Here is an 8,659-nt window from a genome sequence, read left to right as displayed (position 1 = left end):
ACATCAACTTTAAAATGCCTTTTGTGAAATCAGATGGAAAATTCTATAAGATGAAAGTTCAAAGAAATTTTTTCCAGCCATTTTCAATTTTAGATAGCCCTTGTTATAATCACTTGATAGGTTAAAGGTGTCACAACATAGATTTTTCCCCAAAGTCTCTTATTTTTATGTCGTAAGTGTGCTTTGTTTTAAAAAATTCGGCCAGAAAATTATCACAGAAAATGACAAAACAATAACAACAAGGAAAGATCTTTATTTTAATAAAAGGGTTCCATATGGTTCTCTAAATAGATATCACGCGTTTAGGTATTCAACTTTCAAAGGCTCAATTTATATGCAGCCATTCAGCAAAGCAACTTTTGTATGGCTCAATGTAAATCTTAATTCTTTAAACCGAAGCTCTTCCATAAAGGTAGCTTGTACTCACATATTTTAAAGAAATATTTCAAACTAATGTTTCATCTCTTTTTGAAAGCAGCTCTTTTATTACTAGGAAATACTAATTATTCTCTTGTAAACTTTATTTTGAATATTTCTTCCACACATCTACTAGGTTATTTCTAACTGATTTCATTAAGATGCCAAGTGGCTGTCTGGAATAGATTATCTTATCAAGCAGCAATATGTGGGTTGCCACTAATAAAGTGATCTTGGGAGTAGAGAAAAATACTTAGCCAGAAGTACAGGGTTACCGTTTGTTTTTTGTTGGTGATGGTTTACTTTAAATTGGGAGTTTGTAGAAAGTGAGGAATCAGGAAAGTGCAAAAAATATATATATATGTTTTATAGCAGTTTTTGTGTCAACTCCCACAGCTTCTTCAAGGTGGAGGCAGATTCTATAACTGCTGTTCTGTTTTCACCCAAGCAGTCGCACTCCAAGGAGAGAAGAGAAGCAGATCAAGGCTTAGTTGCTGCCACGCTCGTCAGTTTTTACAGGCTTATCCTAGATGGAGGGATATACGCAATTTCCGTTTTGTCTGAATCAAAACTAGTTCGGTCATAACCTTTGTTGGCTGTGTAACAATAAAGAAGATCTTATTACCTTATTTATTGTTTAACAAGTGTAAATGCAACAAGATATAAACCAATTTGAGTTTATTATTTTAAAAAATCCTAGAGACACATATTTGCATGATTTGTACAAGTAGAATTTCTTTGCCAACATCTCTGGGATACTCCTAACTATTGGTAAGGCTTTTAATAAACAATTTTTAAGGAGAAACCGCATGCAATTTTGCAGGATTTGTGCTGCCCCACAGAAACTATTCTGTCTTTGGATTCTGAGCCAGGCCACCCCCAGAATGTCCACTCGAGCATGAGAGGGCTGTCATTGAGCACACTGAGCAAATAAAAGCTGGTTCATTTGCTGGAATAGTAGGAAATTTCCTATCATCCTGGCCTTAGCAAGGAGAAATCTTCTCTGAATACGTTCAGTGTGCACAGACCTGGAAATGCTATCTTCTCTTAGGAATGAGCTGGAAATCGGCCAGTGTACCTTGCGGGGTGGGGAGGCTGTAAATAAGAATTTAGCGAGTTTAGAAAGAACAGGAAAGATGAGTGGATGGGACTATAAACAGAGCCATTGTTTTCACACACGCCAATGTAGGAGATGATGATTCTGTAACCTCCAAAACTATACATGAAAATAATTCCATTTGTGAGAAGAAGAGGAGGATTATGTTACACCTTGCCAGTCTGTAATAGGAAAGATCTCCCCCAAACACATTTGATGTTCATTGTAGAAGAATCGTGTCAGTTATGATAAAAAGTTATGATATCGGTAGACGTTGGATCCTCTAACTTCCTTGGGACTTGGAGCTAAGTGTTCAAACAAGACACAGCAACTTCAGGTGTGGCTCTTAAGACTGAAGTAGGCCATCGGCCACGTTGTGAAACTCAGCAGAGTGTCAGGCACTCTTTCCTTCCGCTGCTTATTTTGTGTTTCTTTTCCTTGATGCTACTTTAAATTATCCCACGTCCCAGCTTGTTAAGGGCTTCGGGCTCGTCAGTAGGCACTATATAAATTCTGAAGATTGATGTCTACCCACAGGAGCTTGTCCAACAACACTCTGAAAAGATCATACAATTCATTACCTGTCAGCTGTTATATATATTTTTTTGACTCTGTCAGCTGTAGACCTGAAAGTATTTATTTTTCATTGATTATTTCTTACTAATAGCTATGTTCGTCTTAGAGGAAGCATTTTGTACTTTAAAATGATATATGATGAATTTTATTGTTAATTACTCATAGAGACTCTGGTCCCTTTCCTTTTAATCATAATTTATTTTCTGATGTTAGCAATAAAAAAATAACTAACATTTATTGATTAGCTCAATGTGTCAGGTTCTTTTCTAAGTCCTTTACTTTTATTAATTAATTTAACCCCTCCTCATCAGAAGTACAAATATTATCTCCTGTTTGCAATAAAGGAAATGGAAGAACAGAGAGTTTAAGTAACTTGTCCGAGTTCATTCAGGTAGTAAGTGGTAAAGTCCTGAATGAAACTCATAAATAGTGCTCAATCACATTAAGAACTTCTTAACGTTGTCACCTACTATGGAGATATTCTATAGTTATTCTGACTTAGATTTGACTAAAATGTTGGATTGTGTGTTGGTACCAGGGAAAGACCATTATATTTGGAATAATAAGAACGACTAGTAATTATACATTTTATGCCAGGTAACTTCTAAGTGTTTTATGCATATTACCTAATTTAATCTTCACAACAGTTGTATGAAATAGGTTCTATTAATATCTCTGACAAGGCCCAGAGAAATTAAATAACTGGTGAAAATTCACACAGCTAATAAGTGGCACAGCTGGAATCTAACCAGGTGATTTGGTTTGAGTCTATTGCTTTAACGTCTATGCTATGTGTTTCTCAAAAGTCATAGGAGCTATAACTTCAGTTTAAATTAGGGTCTTTCATCCAAGCTCCTGTGTTTACTTCATTAACATTTTTTGTAATGTTAGGGGCTATATCTTTATTTCTATATTTCTAGTTCTAACAAAATCCTTGTCATCTATTAAGCAATCAATAAATCTCTAAGTAAACAATATACATGATATCTGTGATATAAGATTGTCAAAATAATATGTATGCATTGAGAAAAATAATACTTAAACTGGTACCACAGTGAGTTATCTAAAATTCTTGTCAAGGAAAGTTACTGAATGGCTATACTGGATGATTTTTTTAATGACCTATTTTCCAGTCAGTGGTTCTCCTCTAGCTTGTTGTACCTGGATTTTGGGTCCCTTTGGGCAGGAAGTGTTCAGGAATCCCACTGCCATTGAAATTTGGCTCAACCACAGATTCAGAAAATTAGCAGCATCCACCGCAGGATGCTCAGAGCAAATGGCGAGTTCGAAAGGAATCCCTTCCCTAGCAGCTTGCTTTTGCTTTCCTAATAAATACTTCTTCACCTCCTTTTGAGGGATAACCTTAAAAGCAGAAATTTGAAAATTTTACAAGATTCACAGGATAAGCTCTCTTCTAAATCAATCATTTTAGACTATAAGCAATGAGAAAGCTTTAGTAAGGGCAGTTTTAAAGACCCAAAACTTTAAGATAGTTTAGATAAGGTTTGGATAAGTAGCCAAATGTTCTGAACCAAAATTCCAAGCCTGTTAGTAATGATAATATTATTTAGCACTTAGATAATTCTTTGCAGGCAGAAAGCATTAATCATTGGTGTCCCACTGTGTACTATGCAAGTTTGAAGATTATCAGTTTATAGAGGCAAATATTGAAGTTGAGACGTGAAGACTGTGTTCAAGGTCACAACCTGGGTTATTACTTGAGCTGGAATTTGACATGTAGTTTTTCTGACTCCTTATTCCTATCATATTCCACAAGCCATTATTTTATTTTTGTGCCAAGATTACTTTATGTAATTACCTGAAGACACAAAGTCAGTCAACTCTGCTGGCAGTACTTAGGTTGTGTGAAGGAGACAGTGGAAAGGAGTTTAAGACCCAGGTTGGATTCCTTACTTAAACACATACTAGTGTGGAATCTCAGGCAAATCTCCAATTTTTCTCAACCTTCGATTTTCTTATCTGCAAAATAGGACTAATATTTCTCACCTCATGGGGATTTCTGAGAGTTAAATATAGCAGTATATATGGATAATTATTGACAACTGTAATTTGTTGCATATGCACTATATGTAAGTCACTTTAGTTCAAATTCTTAGCAGCCAATTTATTTTTAATCTGATTTTATGGATTTATTCATTTATTTGCTCAACAGATACTTTATTGAATGCCTACCATACACATTGTCTCATAGAGCAATAAGTAAGACAAACTTCCTGGTTTCATTGAGCTCACAATCTTTATGGGGGGGTTATAATAAAACTAATTAATGAACAAATATAAATGTGAGGTATAAATTCCATATGGGATAAATTGTGTGATAAATTCCATGAAGAAAAATAAAGCCAGTAGGAGCAAAGGGGAATGATTTGGATGGGGTGTTATTTTCGAGAGGGTGGTCAAAAAAGTTTATATGTAAACATGTTTGAGGAAAGGTGTGAGGGAACCGTGGGGGATGGTCTTGTGCTATTGAGGTGCAGGTGCTTTCCAGGTAGACAGAACAGCAGATGCAAGATCCCTGGGCTTGATTAGATTTTTTCAAGACCAGCAAGGAAGCCAGTGTGGCTAGAGTGAAGCTAGCAGGGAAGAGAATAGAAAGGGCAGAAGGATAGCAGACTGCAGATCATGTAGGACGTTATAGGTCATGAGAAGAATCTTGGATTTTACTCTACAGAAGACTAACAGACTTTAGAGGGTTTGGAGCAAGAGAGTGACGTGATGTAATTTATGGTTTTGAAGGCTGGGAGGAAAGCAAGGAGGCAATGTAGAAAGCTATTGCAATTGAAAGGTGGTGGCTTGAAACAGGCAATTGGCAATGGTGGCCTGAAACTGTGTTGGTAATGGAGGTCAGATTCAAGACATGCTTTGACATGGTTGACATATAATAAAACATCAATAAATAAGATTACAAATGAAGGTGCAGGTTTAAAAGTTACCAGCATGTATGTAGACATTAAAGTCTTGGGATTAGATGTGATCACCTGGGAGGGAAGCATAGAGGGAGAAGTCCGTGGAAGAAGTCCTGGAGTATTGCAGCTTACCCGGGGAGAGGACGAACCAGCCAAGGAGACTGAGGTCAATGGAGGTCCGAGCAGGACAGGTGAAACACTGTTTCGAGAAGAAAGGAGTGATCGATGATGTCAGCTGTTGCTGAATAGTTGGATAAAATGAGTGATATTTGACCATGTGATCAGTCAGTGTAGTGGTCACTACTGACTTTAAAAAGATGGACATGTATAGACTAAAACCTGGTGGTCTCTCATCTGAACTACTGCATTAGCCTTCACTTTTTTAAAATTTCCAACCCATTCTCCAATTTGCAGTCAGAATTGCTTTCTCAAAACACAAATTTAATAATGCTCCTGCTGCTTTAAAAATCCCGGTGACTTTCGATCTCTTTCCAGATAATTATGCAAAGCCTTAACTCATTCTCTAAAGCTTTGCTCTCTGGGATTCATTCACATTGTGTTTATTTTAGTTCCTTATACTTCTCCCTGCCCCAAGGCCTTTGGACAGGAGGATCCCAATTTCCTTTTCCTCTTCTTCTAGTTACTCGGGATATTAGTCCAGTATTATTCTTTCAGGGAATCCTTTTCTGGCCACACTACGTTAGAACCCCTTAGTACAGACGACTATAAGACTCCATAGCACTCCCTCAGAGCACACTATAGAGCTGCAATTTTACATATGTTGATCATATAATTAATGAATGTCTCCCCTGATTGATGAAAAGCTCCATGAGGGCAGGAACTCAGCATGATTACTTTGTTTAACATGTATCTCCAGCACTAATGTCACAGTGCAGTGTAGATACTGCATCAATATTTGTTGAGTGAATGAATTCAACCTGAGTTTCATGATCCTTTTTTGTCTGGGAATTTATATAATTTCTTTTAGGATCCCAAGGATAACGGCTCTTTGATAGGACTATTAAACATGTACCATAATTATTTACTAAAACTCCATATTCTGATTATACTGGCACAATTAAAAAAAATCTCAAAGAATAAAAGAAACATCCAGACTTTCCTCCTCTCTAATTGTAAAATAAAACATTATAAAGTGATTCAAGAAAAGTGAGACTTACAAATGCTAACCTTAGACATGGTCACTGACAATGCTCATAACATAATGACTTCCACCCAGCAGGAGTGACTGTTAGGGAGCTAGGAGTTTAGGTAAGAAAATGCCTCTCTTTCCTTACAGCTTTCTCAGGATGCTCCCATTGCTCATCTCTCCCCACGGCCAGCCTCACACCAGGCTTCTCTGTTAGATTTTTTTCACTAATTAAATTTTCTATTTAGCAGAAAGAAAATCTGAAACATTTAAATAGACATATTTGTTAAATATAGGCCTTTTCTCATGAAGCCATTCAAACGTTCTTCACTTTCTGGAGGCATTCATTATATCACATTCTCCATTTTAAAGAATGTGTCTTATTAGAAAAGGTAACAACAAAACCAAACTGTGAAAAGAAGAAACAAATGCCTATCCAGCACAGTGTATTCAGCTAGACCAGTTTCCTCCAGAAAATGATTATCTATGACGCTTACTTACCTCAGCCCCATCCGCTGAGGGTTTTTTCTTCAGAAATGACTGGGAAGTCACAGAGCATGACACAGTGCTCCAGAATGTGGAAGAAGCAGAATCAACGTATTAGGCAGTTTGTCCAGAGTTAAACATACAAAACTACGAAATTTGTTTAGTCTTTCAGTAAATCTCTGAGGGTATCTAATTCATCTCTTTTTGTTTTTTGGGTTTTTTACTCATAAGTATCATATCCCATATGGGGTTGGGGAGAAGGGAGAAGGAATTCAAATACTTGAGGACGAACTTCTTAGAGAACGTTCCAAGAGAAACCACATACCTCAGGCTACTCAGAAAGAGAAGTATTTTACAGTGAATAAGTTACAAAAGAATTTGTTAAAATAATCATCTTTACTATTCAGTGATTTCTATAGCAACCACACAATGACTCACATACGAAATCAGGCTTTAGAGAAAGGAACAGCCAACTAACTGTGCCAGACTATTATATATCCTATCTTCTTTCCATGTAGGATTAAAGCTGAATGCCGCATGTAACTATGTTCTCGGGCCTATTTAACAAGCATTTCATGCGTTATTTCATTTCGTCCTCCCACCCGCCATTTTCTCCATTATATGGATCAGAATAGATTAAGAGAGTTTAAATAATTTGACCAATATGACAACACAAGTAAATGTTAAAGTTTTATCCAGATCTGCCTAACTCCTCAGCTTTTAATTTTTTCTAGTATTTCACGCAGATGAAAGCCCCTCTGAGAAGAGGTTGTTTCTAATTATTTTCGTTTAAATACTACATTTTTCAAGTCACAGCAGAAGTAGATCATATTTTACCAAACAGGATCTAAGTAATACAGGACATGGAGGTCTTTGCTGGGCCTTTCCTTACTGTCTGTCAGCCAACTGACAGGTAACTCAAGCAATAGCCTGTGGCGTCCAGAGCCACTGCGTATGTTTGTTTCTCCTGTGTCCTGCACAGGGACAGCTAGCCAAGTGGGCAGGATGAGCTAAAACTCCAGAAGCACCCCACTTGCAGTGCTCTGGGTCTCACCTGGGAGCCTGCCTCAGGCCGGAAGAAAGGAAAGGGCACTTTAACTGACCTGCGCAGGGGGGAACCTTTTCCCAATGTTTCCCATTTGTGCCGCAGGAAAGAGCCCCTTTCTAGTTTGCACAAGGACCTGCCATTTTTAGCAGCAGCTTCAATATAAACTGATACTTTTTGCATATTAGTATTCTTACTAGCAAGAATGTTGCTCTAGTCTGTACTCCCTTGTTTGTAAGGACTCCATGAGATTGGAAAAAGCTCGTTGACAAGCAGCAGAAAGGTGCTAACAAAGGCCAGCAAAAGACAAAGAAGAATTCTTAGTATCTGAAGTCATTATGAATAAACTTCGTTATATATTGGGAAGACAAGAAGACAGGTCATGATATTGAAATCAATGAGAGTTCCATTATGTTCTAGATCTTCTATAATGAGAAGCTCTCAAAATTACTTTAAAACTCATTCTATGTACCTAAATTACTTTCAAGGGACCATTTAAATTAATAACTTGAGTTTTGAGGGAAAAATATTTTATATCAAATCACTCTGATTACAGGAAATCCTAATATGAAACATAGGAATATACTCTCTAGGTAAAGATACTCCATAGCTTAATATATTGCATATCATATTATTGGATGAGTAATAATTTATCAAATAAATAAACATAAAGCATTGCAAAATATAAAATCTGACTGGCAATTTATTCTAGACTTCTATATTTTTAGAAATTACCAGAAATGCTTATTTTTTAAATTAAGGTGTTTTTGTCTGTTTGTTTTCAGTTTTTGTTGTTATTGTTTAGTTTGTTACAGGTCAGGAGAAATGAAGGGCTTGAGGAGATAAAATCCAAGAATGTAGGACATGAGTTAGTCGCTTCTTCAAAATATATATATTTTTTCTCATCAAATGACCAAATTTTGATTTCCTTGAATTGGGCATTTAAGGCTGTTTTGAAGAGGAAA

General features: G+C 36.6%; 1 long non-coding RNA gene across 1 annotated transcript; it reads right to left on the bottom strand.

Moving 5' to 3' along the window:
* Positions 1-233: 233 nt before the first annotated feature.
* LOC138920104 (uncharacterized) lies at positions 234-6,984 on the bottom strand. Its single transcript, XR_011430780.1, has 3 exons — positions 6,665-6,984; positions 5,089-5,215; positions 234-2,069 (listed from the first exon to the last, which is right to left on the bottom strand). It is a non-coding gene; the product is annotated as an uncharacterized lncRNA (long non-coding RNA).
* Between the last annotated feature and the right edge of the window lie 1,675 nt (positions 6,985-8,659).

This window comes from Equus caballus, chromosome 2 (genome assembly GCF_041296265.1).
Source record: "Equus caballus isolate H_3958 breed thoroughbred chromosome 2, TB-T2T, whole genome shotgun sequence".
Taxonomy (NCBI): Eukaryota; Metazoa; Chordata; class Mammalia; order Perissodactyla; family Equidae; genus Equus; species Equus caballus.
The sequence above is the reverse complement of the archived record's forward strand: the minus strand, read 5'-3'. Positions and strand labels throughout refer to the sequence as shown.